This window comes from Ochotona princeps, chromosome 23 (assembly GCF_030435755.1).
Source record: "Ochotona princeps isolate mOchPri1 chromosome 23, mOchPri1.hap1, whole genome shotgun sequence".
In the NCBI taxonomy this organism is placed as follows: Eukaryota; Metazoa; Chordata; class Mammalia; order Lagomorpha; family Ochotonidae; genus Ochotona; species Ochotona princeps.
Window position 1 is genome coordinate 16,194,474 of NC_080854.1, and position 20,869 is coordinate 16,215,342.

General features: G+C 35.6%; 1 protein-coding gene across 2 annotated transcripts in view; it reads left to right on the plus strand.

Moving 5' to 3' along the window:
* Positions 1–20,869, plus strand: part of HCN1 (hyperpolarization activated cyclic nucleotide gated potassium channel 1) — a 244,192-nt gene that overhangs the window by 37,856 nt on the left and 185,467 nt on the right. The gene's annotated exons all lie outside the window — the stretch shown is intronic.

Genomic DNA, 20,869 nt, shown 5'->3' on the forward strand with positions numbered 1-20,869 from the left:
AGCTTAGAAAATGGGAGATTATTTGGCTTGTCGAAGTGAAGAACTCTAGGAACCTCAAATGCTGCAGCTGCTGATCTAGTCATTTTATCAAAACGAGGTGACCCTTGAAACTTGAGGGATTTAGGGAATGTTAATTGGAAAAAGAAACACCACTCTGTACTGATTGTAGGACTCAGTGCCGTAGATGGAATGTGAACTCTTCATGAGTAAGGTTAAAAATGTCCTATATAATAACCATGGCTTTTTAATACATAAGCACAGTATTCAGTTTTTAAATTCCTATTCCAAGTCTCTCTAACCTCTCTTGTGTAGATTTTAGACATATCATGATAAAGTGATACCGGAGAGAGCGCTTTTGGTTCGATCTTATGTCTGTCGTAATCTCAAATGAAAAAGGCATCAGGAAACTGCAGTGCTCTCTGGCAATCAGTATTTGATCTTTGTATTGGCTGAGGGAGAGATGCATTTACACAAATGATGTTCAACAACAGAGCGTTAATAAGGACATCTATTCCGTGAGGGACAGCTGCAGACTTCATTTTCTGAGTTTGGTTAATTATAGCTTTGGTATATAATTGGTTTAGATTAGAAACTCATTCTTACTATGAATTATGTATCTATAATTATAGATACATAGTCTTAAAAAATGCCTTGGATCCTAATACTTGTCATAAGCAAACACAATGCTTTCCTAGGTTGGCCCTGTGTTAGAACTCGGAAACGCTTCCTATCACATCAAATCTGTGTTTCTTTTCTGTGCCTTCAGGGTTCTCCAGCACACTTGTGCCCTGTTTCACAATTGTTGCCATTGTCGCTTCATATTTGCACCCAACAACTTGTTTCTGTTTGTGTTTTAAATTTAGATTGTTTCTTGCAGAGAATTATACTTTATGCTTCTGTAATTTTGTCTCTGCTACAACTCAAGTTTGGGTGTTTTTTTCCTATCATTTCTAATAAAAATTAGGCTATATTCAAACTGATTAGCTCAAAACCTTTATACTGGAAAATACCACCCATTGTGCACACATTTGTTTAGGATGTTTCATGGCATGCATTTTCCTTTAATTTTACTGGACATAAGCATGTCTAGGTGAGACTTAATGTCAAATTTTTCTCTTGAATTTCTCTGCATCCTAATATAGGCTTATAAATAGATGGATAATCAGAACATGTCTATGTGCTAATCACTTGACAGTCCTGACAATTTGCCATCCATTAACGGATTCTAATGAAGTATTTATTCTTCACTCTGAAACATATACTGTGAAGTCTTCATGCATATGCTGCATTTAATAATATGAAGTATAAGCAAGTTTTGTAGGAGAAGAAAATGTGAGAAGGAAATATGTCATTAAGAACATAGCTCATGGTTGCATGAGAAGCTGCGGAAGGTACTTGAACTGAATTTTGAACTGGTAGTCTGGATTTTCAAGCTGAGCGTCTGGGCCTGACAGAGGACTGTATCGCAAAAAGACATGAGGTAGCAACTGCTTAATCCAGCAGGTGTCCGTGTCTAGGGTTGAATTTATCACTGTATAATATAGTTTGTGCTAGGGACAGCCTTGCTCAAGAAAGTGTCATTGAGACGTGTAGGTAGATTTATATTTTAGTGAAGGAAATTCAAAGTTGCTTCAGAATCATTAAGACCAGTTAAGAAGGAGACTTAACACTCATTTACATTTTCTGATCCAATTAGTGTTAAGCAGGGTATATTTTTGTATGTTTCTTAAATGAGATTTATGTTTGCCAGACACTGTTACTCTTGAAATGTTTGAATCAGTTTATAAAATATGATAATGTTTTCCAGTCTGTTTTATAGTGTTTCAGAGTTCAAATGTTTTAAAAGTTTTGATGTTTCTGGTGGTGTGGAGTGATTCTTGCATTAAAATTTACTTCCTGTGACTGTTTATTCTAACTGTGTCGTTATTTTCTGTCCGGTTTAGGGAAGAATCAGGTAAAGTGACCTTATTTGTGTCTGCAAACAGTAGTACGGTTGTGTAGTAGAAGTTAAATGAGGCCTGTGAGACTAGTTTAAATATGTAAGTTCATATATTTCTTTAATATTTATAAATATATTCGTGGTGGCATCTTTTTCTCATGAGCACTTCTAGCACCAGTATTTACCTGTGTAAATTACTGAGGCAGATATTAATTCTGCTGAAGACCACTAGGTGTCCTCTATTGGTTACGTTACTTCAGGGTTATGTACTCCAAAACACTAAACCTCTTTAAAGTACTGATTTAAATTCTTTTAAAAACATGTAATTTCTTGGCTAATATGTTTCTAGAGAAAAAAATAGATGACTATGGATAGTCAATTATGTAAAAATTACTAATTTTCTTAAAACATGGGTTTTAAAATTAATTTTAAAGCATCTTTTCTGTTCTGAAAAACTATTTCTAGTGTTTGAGTGGTAGATTGACAGCCACTATGTTTTAAAGATTTATTACATTTATTTTTATTGGAAAGGCAGATTTTTCAGAAAGAAGGAGAGACAGAAAAATCTTCCATCTGCTGGTTTACTCCCCAAATGGCTGCAGTGGCTGGAGCTGAGCCAATCCAAAGCCGGCAGCCAGGAGTTTTCTTCCGGGATTCCCATGCGAGTATAGGGCCATCCTCCACTGCTTTCCCAGACCTTAAGCAGGGAGCCGATGGGAAGTGAAGCAGTTGGGACATGAACTGGTACCAATATGGGATAACAGTGCTTTCAGGTAAAGGATTAGCCAACAGAACCATTGCTTGGGTGCAGTCTTAAGGTTTAATGTGATGAGTCCATTTGAATATGCAAAGTTGCTAAGACAATTAAGAAAAGATTAACAAGGTATAGAGGGCTCTATGGAAAGTTTGTAAAAAATGGAATTAAGAGGTAAATTTAATTTGGTGTAGAAATATTTGAAATCTACGTACAAATTTTTACAATAAGCTTTTTCTGCAAAGCTTTTGGAGACCCTGCACATATGTGTTAGTGATGAAAGTCTTCATTTTATAATTGCTTCTGGTCAGGTTCCTGTACAGAACTGAATGAGCACAGTATTTTAGACATGCAAATTTTAATTTAATGTTGTAATATAAGATCCAGTTTGAAATCTCAGGACTGCTATTTTAAGATCACATCAGTCAACTTTTGTGGCTCAGTCTGTTTTCCTGTTGCGTAACTTCTGTACATTGTTTGCTTTGTGCTGAAGACATTCTGATTCATATCAAAGCTTTATACGTGGTGGCACTGATGCTTCGATGTCCACAGGACTGGTGACCTTATGAAGGTGTCTCCTGAGTTCTTCAAACTCAGTGTGTTCAAAGTTCCTCTTCTGTGCTTGCATCCTATTGTTCCCATCAGAAGTGCAAGAAAATATCATTGAATTTTCCTTCTTCAATCTGCAGAACTCGCAATAGCCAAATCCTATTAATTCTACTTCTTGGACATGGTTTGCGTTATATCAGTCCTTCACTTGCTCCTCTCATCATCCTTGTCTAGGTGAATTTAAGTTGTATCTCATTTAAATTTCTGTAATAAACTCTTAACTTGATGTTAAAATCACACCCAGTTATCCTCCCAGGGACCCAATAGGTTTTAAAAGAACAAGCATTAGCATATCACTCGCCTGCTGAAACGGTTTCAACTTTTCATTACCGTTAGTATAAAGTCGAGTATTCAAAGCCCTTTTAATTTGGGACAGTTTCTCACCTCAGCCCAGGGAATTCATTATCTTTTAAACTTCTTTTGTTTGTGAAATACAGCTTTGTAATCTTTTACCAACACGAAATTATCTATCAGTCTAACTCAAACATTAGTTTTTGTTCGTGAAGGATATGGCTAGTCTCTTGAATAAATGGATCTGAGATTAAGTTTATGCTTTTGCTATGTAACTTACATCACTTTTACAATCTCTCTTGAAGTGTAAGTTTTCAACTGTGTTTTAAACTTCAGAGAAGAAACTACTACTTTATCTTTAGCTCTTAACATAGTGTTTAGGAAGTGATGGGCCACATAAACATTTAGTAAATGAATTAAATTAAGCCCTTGAAGGGACTTCAATAAGTAAGTAGGAGAGCTCACAAGAAAAACAATAGATTATCTTGACTCCAGTGTAAGAAGCAGTTATTACAGTGAAAGAAGGAGTTGCCTCTAAGTGGGAGGTGGAAAATAGACTAGTTTCTTGGGGAAATATGCTAACTGTGGCCACACTGAGAACTGATTTAGAAAGTACGTGTCTTTCTAAGACAAAAAAGAAAGTGATGATTAATCCAGACCATCATTAGTAGAGTGGACATAATTTTCTGTGGAATATTGCAGAATTGGTTTGAATTTTAAATGAGTTGCTATTGTTGGGCATGATTTGAAACTGTTGCCCAACAATAGCAACTCATTTAAATTTATAGATTTGAAACTATAAATTTTTATAGAAATGTGAACTGTAAGTACAAATGTTTCTACTTACATAAGATACGGAAATATCAAAAGAAAACTTTTGATCCATTCTTTTACTTATTTTTGCTTTAAAAATATTGAAGTAATATGATGATTACTTGAATTATTTCTTACTGAAACATTCCAAATTTAGGACTTAAATTTAGACTTAAATGTACTTGAAGTTTCTGTATCAGTTCCTTTGTTTTTCTTTTAATTTTGCCTCCGTGTGCTACTTGAATTAAAGTTGTGAATGTCATTGGCTCATGAATATTGCAAATGCATTTTGTGATGTATTTCTGGTTTAAACTTGGAACTCTGTTAACTTTCAGAATTTTTTTTTTTTAAAGATTTATTGATTTTATTGCAGCCAGATATACACAGAGGAGGAGAGACAGAGAGGAAGATGTTCCATCCGATGTTTCACTCCCCAAGTGAGCCGCAACGGGCCGATGCGCAGATCCGAAGCCGGGAACCTGGAACCTCTTCCTGGTCTCCCATGCGGGTGCAGTGTCCCAATACATTGGGCCGTCCTCAACTGTTTTCCCAGGCCACAAGCAGGGAGTTGGATGGGAAGTGGAGCTGCCGGGATTAGAACCGGTGCCCATATGGGATCCCGGGGTGTTCAAGGCGAGGACTTTAGCTGCTAGGCCACGCTGCCGGGCCCCAGAATGGTTTTAAATGAACCTGTGTTATGTTAATTAGCCAAGTGTTTTCATGTTGAACAAGTCATCCTCGTTGGTTGGATGCACATAGTGCATCTGTTTATAAGTAGCATTGGTGTGATAAGACATGTGATTCCTTGGAAAATGGAAGAGTGGCACCTAGGAATGTGTTGGCATTGAAAATAATGAGGCAAAATTAAGCTTAATCTTTGAAGGAAATGTTAAACATGTGTATCTAATCAGAAGACAATGTATGTCTTTTTTAATGCCAATTTTTAACAAAGCCACCTGCCTTTTCCTTTGTTAATGTCAAAAGTGGTTTCATTGTTTGGAGATACTTAAGAAGAAAAGAGTATATCTTCATTATTTCAAAAGAAGTGATTGATTCATATTCACTTGGCGATAATACATTAATTATATCAGAAATTGTCACAGAGTCAGCTTTATCAGGCACCATAACTGTGTTTGGAAAATTGAAGTCTGAGAAAAACTAAAATCCTCCAGTTACACTGAGAAATGGCTGATCTAGACCTATTTTGACTTTTTCTGTGTTGCTGATGCAGTCACTTTAGATTGCATATTAATACAGTACTGTCTGATTGTGAAAAGGAAATACATTTTGTTGGTTATGTAATTCTGGTGGCTATTTTAAGTTAAGTTTGCCACTTAGGCCATTTTTAAAGACGGCTGAAGTTTTTTTCTTATTAGATCTTAAAGTGAAAGTAGACATTGAATGCAATATGTAGACTAGTTGAGGGCTCATGATAATTTAAAGTTGTGAAGTAAGGAATAGTAGCTTTTTTAGATGACCTACTCTAAATTAGAATTGATGAAATCAAAAAGGGTTTCTATTGAGATGGATCATGAATTGGATATTTACAATATATATATATTTTTGCTTTAGAGATTTTAATTGGGTGCACATAAGGGAATTTTTTTGTTACTGTTTTATGTAGAACTAATTCTCTACTTTTTTGAAAGGATTTATTTATTTTTATTTTTATTTTTAATTTTTATTTTAAAGGGAGATTTTTGGAGAAGAGAGAAAGACATTCCATCCTCTGGGTCACTCCCTAAATGGCCGCAATGGCCACAGTGGCTGGAGTTGAGCTGATCTGAGGTCAGGAACTGGAAGCTTTTCTGGGTCTCCAGTGTGGGTGCAGGGCCCAGGAACTTGGGCCATCCTTCACTGCTTTCCCAGGCCACAAGCGGAGAACTGAGCCAAAGTGGAGCATCTGGGACACGAACATGTGCTAATCTGATTAGCCAGCATTCCAGGGTGGAGGAATTAACCTGTTGAGCTACTGCACTGGACCCAAACAGAGGGAGTTTTAACAAGGTAGTTCAAAACTCTGGAATAGTTTGTAAAGTACATTACTTAGATTTATGTATTACTTAGACAAAATATGTAAATAGAATAAATATAAACATTTCAATGTATTATTAATCACTGATGTATCTCTATATTATCTGTAAGCCTTTTTTTTACAAATAAGACATATTTTCAATAAAGAAATTTAGAATGCCAGGCAGAAGTTCCGTATTCATAATTCACAAAATTTCTTTCATATATTCCAGGAAGTGTGTTTAGACCCTATCCTATATTCTTTTCAAAGAGAGTACTTCATTCAGACCTGAGAGTACTCTGTATGAGTCATCTAAATTATATCCATAGTATAGATAAGGAAATTCAGGATTAGGAGGGTGATTGTAGAGGAGCATCAATGTTAGATAAAGGTGTTCATGAAATCTCTTGTTAAGGGACCTGGCACAATGGTTCCATTTGCTAATTCTCCCCTCTTAAGTACAGGGATCCACATGGGCACCAATTCATGTCCTGGCTACTCCACTTCCCAGCCAGCTTCTTTTTTTTTTTTTTTTTTAAAGATTTATTTTATTTTTATTACAAAGTCAGATATACTGAGAGGAGGAGAGATAGAGAGGAAGTGGAGCTGCCGGGATTAGAACCAGCAGCCATATGGGATCAAGGCAAGGACCTTAGCCACTAGGCCACGCTGCCGAGCCCATCAGCCAGCTTTCTGTTAATGGCCTGGTAAAGCAGCGGAGAATGGCCCAAAGCCTTTGGACTCTGAACCTGCATGGGAGACCCAGAAGATGCTCCTGGCTTCTGGTTTTGGCTTAGCTCAGCTCCATCCATTGTGGCCATTTGGAGATGAACGATCAAATAGAAGATCTTTCTCTCCTTCTCTCTGTAAATCTACCTTTTCAACAATAACAATGACAATAAAAGCATCTTATTCAGAAGAAAACAGCTGGATTAAAACTGCAAAAGCCGATAAAACAGTGATTCAAATAGCTTAAGACCAAGCTTCAAGAAACAAAAGTAAGTTTAATGATGCTACTAAATTGTCTTTGAAGGGAGGGAAGAGAAAAAATACTACGATCTGAGTTTTTTTTAGACAGAAGAGGAGTGAGATGACACAGGGGATGGTCCCTATTTTAAATCATCAAAAGGTTTTATTCAGAAAGTAAGGAGTTCAAAGACCCAATTTAAGAAAAAAAAAGAAAGAAAGAAAACAAGTGAAAGAAGGAAATGAAGGAAAAAGGGAAATTAGGAAAGTAGGAAAGGAAAAAAAGGGAAGGAGAGGATAAGGGAGGAGAGTAAAGAAGAGGAGAAGAAAGAAAAGAGGAAAGGAAAAAAGGAAGGGAAGGGAAGAAGAAAATAAAAACTCAGAGAAGGAAAGATGGAATAATTTATATGTGAAAAGACTTGTAAACATACATGTGTATATAAAAATGTTTATGAAAAAGTATTCATAAATTTCAAAATTACACTAAGAAAACATCTTTTAAGCATTTTCTAAAAAAAAATATTATTTGTCTATTTGAGGCACAGAACGACATAGACAGCTTTCATCCACTGGTTCACTTCTCCAGTGGCAAGAACACATGGGCTGCTTTGGAGCAAAGCTGAATCGGGAACTTAGTTCCATGTCTCATACGAGTGGCAGGGCCCAGTTAATACAGTCTTCACTGGCTCTTCCAAGGGTCTTACTTAGCAAGAAACTAGAGTCAGGAGGTGGAGCTAAATATGAAACCCAGGTCTCCCACGTGGAACAGAAACATTCTAACTGGAGTCTTAGCCACCAGATTCAAGTCCCAACCCAGTAAACTTATTTTTGAACTTTATTTTCAATAATTTTGTTAAGGTTTCTATGCATGTTCTATGCATGGTTTTATATGCATATATATACATATAGTTTCATGCCTCCTATATGTACTATATAAACATGTGAATGGTTTATTCATATATGAAGGGAGTTACATATGTCTTTATCTATCTAGACAGATAGATATAGACATAGACTCAGATATAGGTAAATCATTCATTGCTTATACTCCTATTTCAAATATATTTCTCAAACTCCTAAAAGCTGATTCCAAATATGATGACTCTGCCTTCAGGCAGAAAGGAGTACAAGTCTACACTTCTAGTAATTCTGATGTAATCTAGTTCATTCTGACTGGATGACAGATTTCTTTTTGGTAGCTGCCACTGAAATGTAGATTCTGCAAAATCAGCCATTTATCCATCTAAATCAGTAGAAGGCTTCATAGGTGAACAGCAGGAATGTCGACTGCGGCTAGTCCACTTGTGTCAAGTTTCCTTCAAAATAATCGGCGTGTGCTTGTGTGTGATCAGTTTGTACCATCTAAGAAAAATGTGCCATGTTCTCTCTCAGCCGCTTGGTGACTCACTCTAGCCTGAGCCATCACTCCAAATGCTACTCTGTGAACTAGATTTGGCATAGTGAGGTTTCTCATGCTCATCGGGGGAAACGAGACAGGCTTTCATCAACTGCGGATTATTATCATCCATATTTTTATCTAGAATAATTTTAAATTGCTATAACAGTTGATGGCAGTTTTTAAAAGTCACTATTGTTAAAATATTTAATATATCTAATTTGCAGTGCACATATAAGGGATTTTAAAATTAGTCCTGGAAATGGAATTAAAAGATATTTGCATTTTTCATGAACTTTCTGGATACTACTGTGTGCTCTGAGCAGAAGATATTTACCACATTTAAGAAATCAAGATGGAACTGATCATGTCTATCTATATATCTGTATATCTGTATATCTCTATATATCTATATATCTATGTCTATCTATATATCTATATATCTATACCTATACCTATACCTATACCTATACCTATACCTATACCTATACCTATACCTATACCTATATCTATCTCTCTGTCTACACACTTCCTGGAATATGAAAGGAATTTTGTGAATTATGAATATAGAACTTCTGCCTTGCATTCTAAATTTCTTCATTGAAAATATGTGTGTGTGTGTGTATACACTCAAACAGTATCTAAGTTTGAATAAAGTACAAAGTGAAAGTAACATGTTTAATTATGTGAGTGGCAGGAAATTATCAATGTGTTTGTAAACAAACAAAGAAAAAAGCATTATAACACAAAACTAGTTTGCTAATTCTTAGTGATTCTACAAACCATTTACACACCAAAAAAGTCTCATTTTTGAATTTTCAAGTACATTCATTTAAAGGCATCAAAGTTTATTTATAAAATCCATAAACATGTAATATGTTTATTTTCATACCAGAACAGAGAATTTCAAAGTAACTAGTTCTAGTGCAGTTCTATCTATGAGAAACACTGGAATTCTGTCAGCAGCAAACCCTGGAATGTCAGTGGAATAAACATGTAATAATAGGCCAAGCCACTTGCTTTCCAATAAGTTTATTTCTCATGGTAAAAAAAAAAAAAGTTGGTTCAGTCATCTCAGCGTATAGTATGTCTGGTGTTGAGATAAAGAAAATAAAAAAAAAAGAGGAGAAAGTGGAGGAGAGAAAGAGGAAGAAGGGAATGAGAACTGGAAAGAAAAAGAAAAAAGAAAGTAAGAAAGAAACCTGTGAGCCAAGTTTGAGGCACAGTAGGCTAAGTTACAATGTCTTAGCATCGATTTGAATCTAATCTAGCTCCCTGCTAATGTGCCTGGAGGGCAGCAGCAAATGGTCCATTAAGTCCTTGGTTGACCTGGATGAATTTCTAGGCTTCTGGTTTCACTCGTTATACCAGGCTTGTCTGTGATAAGCTTTTGGGAAGTGAAACAGTCAATGGATGATTTCTATCTGTGCTCTCTCAATCTCTGTCACTGTGCCGAATGTTGTAAATGTATAAACCTTAAAAATAAACAGAACGAATGAGTAACCTTTTCAGTTCTTAGCCTTTCACACTTAGAGCACATATGTTCTCAGACCACCAAAAGCCTGAACTGAAATAATTTAAGCTCTAGTGCCATTTAACAAGAATACTTATGCTACTATTTTAAGCCTAAATTGTAAATGCATTCATATGACTCTCAATATCCTATTTTGAAAAACTCGAAAAGGAAAAGAACAAAATGTACAGAGAAGGGGGAAAATGCTTTCTGGATTTCTGTAGATTCTGGTGAAAAGAAACTAAATTATACAGTTCTGTTTAAAATATGTATTTGTAGAAAATTACTGTTTGTTGCCTTATTAAATAAATGCATTGTGAATATATACTTCTGAAGAGTGTTTGAAAGTGCTCCAAATTATTTTATTTCACAAGGCAATTCATGGTGCATCTGATTTACCAATACAAGATGGGAGGAGACAGGGAATATTAAGCATAGAAAGTTACTAGAAATTACTCAATTCAACTTTGTCTTTTCATAGGTGAAAATGGAATCAAAAGAAATGAAATTACGAATATTTTTCAATGCAATGACATTTTTACTAATTTCATCAAAAATATAGCTACAAAAACAGAGTCAGTACAGAAGGATGCTTATCCATTGTCATTGGAATGAGTTTATAACTTCTCACAGTAGCTCAATGCTTGATCAGTTATTTGTATTACCTGATCATTTATAATTTTTACCATATTCACATTGTGCTATTTAAAAGAAAGTGCTGCAAGTACAGTACATTTAAACATAGAAGTTGAAAATGAACTATAAAATATACCATATGATCATTAATTAGAATGCTAACATTAACACCTGACAATATACACATCAGAAATAAAGCTTATTTAGAGACATTGCAGAAATCACTTCCTATGAGAACACAATCAAAATTATCCATGAAAACAATAGCAAATCTTCAAGGTACAAATAACAAAAACTAGAAGTATTGAAAGGATAAATAAGTCAAAAATTATGGCCTAGTATTTTGATATTTCTCTCAATCAATAATTCAGTCATAAAAATTAAACTATAGAAGATGTAAACAGTTATTTTAATAACTTAATTTGATTAAGTGAGCATGACAGAATATTTCAGCCAGTAACAACAGAATAATGTTCCGTAGGCTCAGGGGTTTCCCATCCCCCTCCCCAAGTCCTCTCTCTCTCTCGCTACTGATTTCCCCTCTAGTATTACAATGGGTAGTCCTTCATGAACTTCATGAACAATGGGTAGAACTTCATGAACTTCATTAGTCCATCATTCCACTATTGAAGTGTTTCCCAACATTGTAGGAATGGACAATGACAGAGCATCCAGTTTCCTATTGTCAGTATATAGAATAATGTCTTTCTATTTTGCTTTCTCACTAAGTCTTTTTCCTATTGAGATATCACTTTTTTTTTTATAAAAATGCTTCTTTACTGTATTTTAACTGACTTCTTTTTATTCTTATGACTACACTCTAAGTTATTTAGAAAATGAAAGCGTTTTCATGAACTGAAGTAATGGCATTTAGTCCAAGTGTAAAGTAAAATATTTATTCAGCCAATACAAAAAGTGATGGGCCTGTTAATCAATGATTAAACAAAAACAATTATGCACCATGGAAAAATAGAGAACCTTTCTTCCATTATGCCATCATTAGTTTGCCAAAAGATTTTCTTACATGAAAATATCCAGGAAAGTGAAATAGAGATGGCATTGATATGTGATGTTGTTTTTGAAAATATTAAAATCTGATACAAGTGTACAAGTTATTCAAAGTGACTTAGTAATGCACTCACAGCACAGTTTGTCTCTGGGTCTCAGTTACTGCAGTCACTAAAGCAGTGAGATGAGTAGGGCTAGGACCACTCCCTCAACTGTAATGGTGATGTAGTGGAAGCCAACGGTTAACTTTTCTTAGGAAATGATATTAAGTAATCCCGACCTGCACGATAATACTTTCAATGGTGAAAATTACCACAATCTCTAGGAAATGACTACAAATGCTGCAGAATATCAGTCAAGTTTTCTTGATTATAAAAGAGGGAAACATTCAAAACAAGAATCTCTCTAATTGTTGGAAGTCTGAATTTTATTTTGTAGCCTGACATGTGGGACAACATGCTTTGTGTGACTGGACTTTGCGGAAAGCACTTTGCTTGCATTATTTAGGGGGAAAATGAATCATTTTGTTTTGGGAAATGTAAATAGCATAAGTCAGGAAAGTGTTTATAATACGGCTTTTGTAGAAATTACATCATAATGATATCATTTTTAAACTTGAATCATGTACTATTCAAGTAAAATAACAAAATGGACTTTCATCCTAAGATTTCTATTAAATGCAAAGGGAAATAATTACTCTAATTGTTGTTTTTGGTTCTGTAAGTTGTGTAAGATATTTTGCCAATTTGGCAATGTGTTGTCTTGATTTTAACAATCTACTTAATGGCTCTTTATATAAAAGATGTTGGGGTTATACTTTTGATTTGTGATACAGAAATGAAAAGACAGAGCAATTAATAAATATATGAAATCAGTAGTTCTTCACCCAAGAGGTAGATCACACTGGTTTCTTCAACTTTAATGCACCATCATTCATTTCAAAGAATAGTGGTACAGTCCCATACATCCATGAAATAGGATGTATTTGTGGGTATGTGTGTGTTTTAACAGGATTATAATTGGGCTTTCCAAAAAGCTCATAAGGATTTGAAACTACTTCTACATCAAAAAAGAAAACAAAACAAACCTTTACTTTGTTTTCTCTTACCATGAACTTTTTGATTATGTCTTTCTTTTCCCTTCTTATAGTAGAATAATTAAGATATTTTGCTGACACTCTTTGTTAGTAAATTTTCTACAAGTAAAAATGACAGAGGAGAACATGGGAAAATATTTAATTCTATATGGTAAAGGGGATGAACGAAATGCATCATATTAGTTGGAACTTATTACTTAGAACACAGGAATGACACTGATTTCATAGAGAGAAATAGATAAAAGCTGTGGTCCTCTGATTTCTTACTTATTTAAAAAAAAACAGAATTTTTACTGAAATTCTATGTAATTATCCCAAGTGATGCTTTTTTTTTTTGCAACCACACCAGTAATAATAGCAACAATAAAATAAATAAACAAATGAAACAGTCCTATCACTGAGGAGAAATTTTGCAATAGCTTTTTGTAGAAAGAATAAACCAGTCTTGCAAGTGGTATCCATTAACACATAGGTTCTTCTGGCACCTGTTCAGCAATAGCCAAAACATCCACAGATGAGGGAAGTGATGTCATACAGGAATAGAAGATATGTGTTACATAGAAAAGTGATTTTAGCATAGCTATATGGAGAATGGGAAGGTAAATGAAGACCTTCAAAGGGGGCTGGTGTTTTCTTTAACTGTAAGAATAACTGACCTATTGCTGGTCACTCAGGTTCCTAAATGCAGCTCATCTTACTCACATCAGGTACATATGTCTCACTGTTCATTCTGCAGTTCTGATAGCATATTTCTTAGTTAGAAAACTATAGAAGAACAAAGCATACATACAATAGGAAAGACAGGGATGGTAATTCTTATTTTTTGCTAAATTCTTCATTGGCCGTTTTCACAACTGGTCTAAAATCAAAACATATTCTTTTAAAAAAAAAACTCAATACTCGAGGATCACATAAACTTACATGACTGAAACAAGTGAAGTCCAAATTCCAGTATAAGAAAGTCATTGTGTCAAACTTCAAAAAATAATTTACATTTCTCTCAGATTGTGACAGCCATATTCACCACCGATCCTTGTACATCAAGAAGTATTCTTAGGTGCCTGGTAAGCAGTAGCAATGGACTTGGGTCATCCTCTGCTTTCTCAGACTATAAGTAGAGAGCTGGATCAGAAATGGAGCAGCAGGGACACTCCAGCACACATACAGGATGCCAGCACCACAGGACAGAGCATTAACCTGTTGTGTGACTGTGCTGGCTCCAGGAAAATATTTTTCATTCTATTGTCTGATTACAACCTGTGAACTCAGATGCTGTGATGCACTGCTACTCAGCTGGAAGGAGTTGTTGTGAACATATTTTCTTTTTACTTTCAAAGACATGTTATTTCCCACAAGCTAACATTTCCACAAAGTTAACTGATTCTGCAACCACTAATTTAATATAATGTTAGTTGTAGCTTCAGGATTATAAATTTCCAAAGGACATGATACCATAATGAAAATTCTACTCTCTACTCTTAGGTGAAATCTAGAATATTAAGGAAGGAAAATTTTCCACTCTTTCATACATTACGTGCAAGAACTGACTTGAGTTAATCTGATGATTCTCATATGTTAATATGCTTTTCAGATTTTTATAATTTAAAAGGCATTTTCGTCTGAGTTTTCTCTTCGTTTATGAAAGCAAACATATAAGATGCTTAGAAGTCATCTTTCACAGTTCCAAAATCAGAGAACAGTACCTGGGAGTGATTTAGCTAGGTTAATGCTTATCTAAATTTATCTAGATATAATTTTGCAATTTTATTTTCTTCTACTGTATTGATATGCGATTTTCACTATTATTATTATATGTTTTTCCATGTTGCTTTGACATTTTCAAAGATCTGAAAAGTTTCGTGTCTTTTATTCTTCTAATTTCCCTTTCCCAGCTGAGACTGTCTTACACACTATGGTTTTAGAGGCGAAATTTTAATTAGGGAGTTCTATGTTTGGCTCATTTATTATGTGATTAAGAACAACAGCATCATTGATTAAAAAGATCCTGCCCTATAATACATGTAGGCACAAGCTTTCAGAGGGCAGTGGTGTGAGGTTTCATGATTATACAAGAGGAAAAATATAAATGTGAGGAAAGGCAAATGCTCCTTATGTGTTTGCACAGATAAATGCTTGTCTACCACTACCATGCATCCTTAGAACCCTGATAAGTATTTTTATGAGAAAAATCAAGAAGAATATGTTGGCCAGTAACGTGAAGGTGAAAAAAGGATGGGCATCCTCATCATCTCAGTGGATCAGTCACCAGTTCCAGGCGAGAAGAGGTCCTCCTTGTCCCAGAGCTGACTCATCTCCATGACTCACCCAGTTGCCCCAAAATGCCCTTGATCTTAGCCTGGTACTCCTTTCATTCCTGCCTGCTTCTACCAAAACAAGCAGCCAGACAACCGGTAGTTTCTTGTTTCCAGATAGCTCCAAAAATAATCTCCTGACTTTTATCTTATTCCCTTCTGTAACTTTCATTCTCTACTTCTTCCATTGGATGTGGTGGAGCTTGAGTTCTCCACTAGAATCCTCCTGTTCTCCAGTTCTTCTACAAATTTCCCTCACCCTTTCCAGCTCAGACCAAAAGTTAGTTTCTGCTTGAAGATACTGCTTCTCTACAGCCCTTGCCAAGTGTTGACTTTTTCTTTCTTTTGGTTGTTCTCAGGTTGAGAGGGCTGCAATCTTTTATCCTTGATGCCCAACTGCAGTCTATTTTTCTGTCTCTATCCCGTTACTAACTGAAATGCTCTTGCATATAATTCATGTGTCCAATCAATTGGCTCTATTTTCAAAGTAGGGCTGGAGTCGGACTGCTTCTACTCTGCCTTAACCATTCTGTTTGAAACTGGCATCATTTCCCAGTTTGTATAACAGCGCCTAAATTACTTGTGCATTTCTGCCCATGCCCTATAAAGGTAAGACTTTTTTGTTTTGTTTTGTTTAAGTACAGAAACTAGAGCAGATTATTTGATTAAGCCAGAAAATGTCTTCCTACAGCTTGAAACCACTTAATGGTCGCTAATCCCATGTAGAGATCGTGAGATCCTACATTTTCTGACTGCTGCCACCTCTATGACCTGATCTTCTATTTCATAGTCCCTGCTGATGACCTCTAGTCACACAGTTTTCTCTGCTGAAAGAACTTGTTAAGATCATCACAGTTCATGGCTTTTGTGTGCGTTCTTCTGCAATGTTTGTCACCAGATATTCAGTCCTCTGAGTTCACCGTACTATTCAGATGGTGAATTATCACCGAGATCTTCTTTATTCTATAGAATGAGTAACTTCTCCCCGTACATCTTTTTTTCTTTGTGTTCTTTTATTTGCTCCATAACACAATTTAATGTTAGTGGCTTATTTATCTCCCTTTCCCATGCCTGATGAATGAATGCTGTAGGGGAACTGAGATTGTGTATTGTCCTCTTTAACTAAAATAGATGTATATACATTACTTCCTGAATGAATGCTTAAGTAATTTCACCAGTATTTTGATGGACTAGAATAGATGCTTCAGTTTAATGACTGGGTAACGTTACCATATCTGCAATGACAAATTACCTTTACTGCATTACAGAAATCAGAGGGTGGAAAGGAGTTGAGCAATAAAACCATATAGTACTTGTGATTAAGATTTCTAGGAAATTTCAGGAAGAAGTCAATAAAAGGATATTATAGAATGTACATGTTAAATTTTGGAATGTTAAGTATTGAATAATCATAGAGGGAGCCAAACCATAAGGGGGCAATGGAGTGAAGGAATTGATAAGTGGAAGACATGGTTACATCTCAGCGTTGCAAGTCTTTGTTCACAATTCATACGTGTCAACAATAAATAATTATTGAGTTCCTGTATGGGATAAAGGAGACACACACAGCTCTTTTCTTGTGGAAGTTACAGCTTATCAAAGGAATGAAGTATTAAAAAATATTAAAAGTAGACCCAGCATGATAGCTCAAGGGCTAAGACCTCACCTAGCAAGTGCTGGTTCATGTCCCGGCTGCTCCATTTCTCATCCAGCTTCCTGCTTGTGGCCTAGGAAAGCAGTGAAGGATAGCCCAAAGCCTTGGGACCCTACACTGCTATTGGAGAGCCGGAAGAAGCTCCTGGATTCTGGATTCGGCTCAGCTCTGTCAGTTACAGCCTTTTGGGGAGTGAACCTGCAGGTGGAAGATCTTTGTCTCCTCTCTTTAATCTGCCTTTCCAGTAAAAATAAATAGATCTTTCAAAAATAGATTAAAATTAAATATGTATATTCTTGGGCTATGTGTTTGGTAAGAATAATTAAAAAGTGGCATATTATGACAGGAGTGAGATCCAATCAGAACAATAAAGTAAGTCTTCTATGGAAAAGAATAATCCTAAAGCTAATGGAGTTTGAAGGATGAGAGGATTGTCTAAGAGGAAGAAATTCTAGATATGTTCAAAATAAAAGGATAGATTACTAGTTTTGTCACAGGAAAGAGCAGAATGATATCACCTAATGTAAGAAAAAATCAGCTTTCCTTTCATAATGCCACACTACTGCTGTGGTGTGATTATTGCTGCTTTGACCAATTATAAAAGCACAGCATGTTGACAATTATGAAGCCTCATGTCCTATTGGATTATAAATAAAGCATCCATTGTCTACTATTAGTATTAACATCAATTTGGCATTAGTTGAAAAACTTAACCTTTTTCTGATTTCTATTGGGATTTTTTTTTATGCATAGTTGTTTCTTTCAAAGAATCCCCTCTCTAACAGGCTATTTCTTTGTAGCTCATCCTTTCTCCTGAAGCTAGCTTCTTATTTTTATTGCTGAGTCACCCAATCAGGCTTAATTGTCTCTCTCTCCAGCTGGCTCTTTCCTTGTAGAGGAAAAATCCTGCTACAGGTGCATTTTTCAAAATTAGGAAAATGTGAGTGCCTAAGTATGGATGCAGCTAGAATTTAATGGAGAATTCTGAAATCATAAAAGATTATTAGTACCCCTTTTCTCATGATAATGACCAGTAGTTTTTTGAAGCATGTGCCTGTTCATTTAATCGACCCATATTACTAATAGTTCTGTGTCTTAAAAAATTCTTTTTAAAAACTTAATTTATCACATGATTGTTTCTGCTTAGACATTTGAGATTAAAACTGAGTCACATAACACTTTCTGTAAACCCAATGAAAATTTTGAAAATTTTTAAAGAAATTTGTTTAAAAGGAAGAGTCATAGAAGGAAAGGAGAAGGAGCTATCTTCCAACCATTGATTCACTCCTCAAATGGCTGCAGTGGTTGAGCTATGCCATGCTGAAGCCTGGTGCCCAGAGCTTCTTCCAGGTCTATGAAGGCCCAGGCACTTGGGCCATCTCCTGCTGCTTTTCCAGGCTTATTAGCAGGCAGTTGGATTGGAAGTGGAATGTCAGATCTTGAATGGGCACTGACATGGAATACCAGAGTTTCAGATGATGGCTTAGCACATTATGCCATGGTTTTGTTCCCAGACCCAGTAACTAATGATAAATCATTTGATTTCCCCCTTCCACTAGGTTTGATAAACTGGTTTTTGAAATAAGGATGTTTTGTAAAAGTTGAAACAGAGCTTAGTTTTATTAGTGCTACTAAATAAGAATGTTAAGGAGGGCCTGGCACAGTGGCCTAGTGGGTAAAGTCCTCGCCTTGAATGTGCCAGGGTGCCATATTGGTGCTTGTTCTAATTCAGGCAGCCTTGCTTCCCATCCAGCTCCCTGCTTGTGGCCTGGGGAAGCAGTCGAGGACTACACAACACCGTGGGACCCTGTACCTGTTTGGAAGACTTAGATGAAGGTCCAGGCTCCTGGGTTCGGATTGGCACAGCTCCTGCCATTGTGGCCACATGGGTGTAAATCATCAGATGGAAGATCTTTCTCTCTGTCTCTCCTCCTCTCTGCATATCTGACTATCCAATAAAAATAAATAAATCTTTCAAAACAAAAACCTCTAGAATATATATACATATAAATAAATGTATTTGAAAGAGAAAAAGGAATGAACTTTAAGATATGGTTTTTTTCTGCAGTTGTTCCTAATTGAATTTTAGCAAAAGGTAAATAAAACAAATTTTTCCTAGGTTATTCAAATATTAATATTTAAATCCTTATAATGTTTAATAAAAAGATATTATGTTATCCAAAAATAACAGTTTGACTTTCATAGACCAAATCAAGATTTAAGCTATTATATTTCATTTTGTAGGTGTGAGGTCTGTACTGTTTTTAAGATTATTTATTTATTTATTTATTTATTTATTTAGATTAATTACTTGAAAGAGTTTCAGAGAGACAGACAGAGAGATTTTCCATGCATTGATTCACTCTCCAAGTGGCTGCAATGGCCAGAGCTGTACTGGTCTGAAGATGGGAGTTAGGAGCTTCTTCTCTGGTGGGTGCAGTTAACCAAAGGCCATCTTCCACTGTTCTCCCAGACCATTAGCAGGGAGCTAATTTGGAAGTGAGAGCAGCCAGGACGAGGACCTGCGCCCATTTATGATACCGGCACCTCGGCTGCAGGAACTGCTTGCTACACCACTGCAGCCCTGAGCTCTCTATTTATATACATTCAAAATGTTTCCTGAGAGCTTTAGTTAGCAACCGTATAATTCTCTTCTTATGGTAGTCATGTAGACCTAGTTCTATAAGAATGTTTTTTTCAGTTATCTCATATTGTACATTTTATTTCTAAGGCTAACATGACTAGAGAAATATAATTTTCCTTTAAATTTCTAAAAATTATATAAAGGGAACCAATTTCATGTAATTCATATTTGCAATTTTAAAAACATAATCGCACTTTTCACCCTACTTCTTATCCCTCGGTCCCTTCCACCCTTCCTTCTCCTTCCTCTCTTACTTTTCTTTTTAATTTTTACAATGACATAATTTCAAATACTTTATAATTATAAACTTAACTGTCCATTAAACATGTTCCTTTATTATAACAGCTTTTCAGATGTGTTAGAGTAAATAATACTACCTATAAACTGTAAGGGTAGGAATCATTTATCTTTTTCATAGGAAAATCGGTTTTAAGGAAACCAAGAACCTTGTCTGTTAGAGAAAATCACTGGATGTGTCCTCTAAACAGAGTGTTTGGTGATATCCATATTATAGGTTTCATAATTTGTATATAACTGCGATAGAGTTTTTAATTTTCCATGACTTGCAGTGGCTCAGAACACTTTCGCCTGGTAGTGAGGATACTACAGAAAAGTAGTTTGATTCAGTGTTCTAACAGGAGGTGAAATAAGGCTAGTGTGAGGAATCAGGGGACTTCTATTTTCAGCTTGTCACTATCTTGTTAAATGAGCTCAGAAAAGCATTTAACCTTTCGAAGTCTGACTTTCCACTTCTGGGAGTGAAAAAAAGGAAGCAGAATAATTGTGGGACTTATCTAACAAGCATTTCATGAGATTAAACAGTGTGAGTTTCAAATTCCTGGAATAAAGGCTGCTAGAAGCAAAAGCTATTTGAATGAATCATACTCAGGAGCTCAGGTAACCCTTGGAGATTGAAGTATACCTTAGTAACAAAGGAAACAAAATACATTGGGTGCCTCTCTTATGTCTCCCCTCAATATAGAATTATTACTTGGGTTGAAAAGAAAGTTGCTGAAAAGACAGGTATCTCATGCATTTCTGTGATTAACTTACCTCGTTTAAACCCGGGAACCTCTGTATTCTCTTCTGAATCATCAGTGAATGAGTTAGGCTCTCTGTGTTGTTTGTTCCATTTTAAACTATGGAATTGGTGCATTCTAACCACCCTCAATGATGACTGGAATATAGTAGATATTCCGTAAAGAGTAAGCTAAATGAATGAAT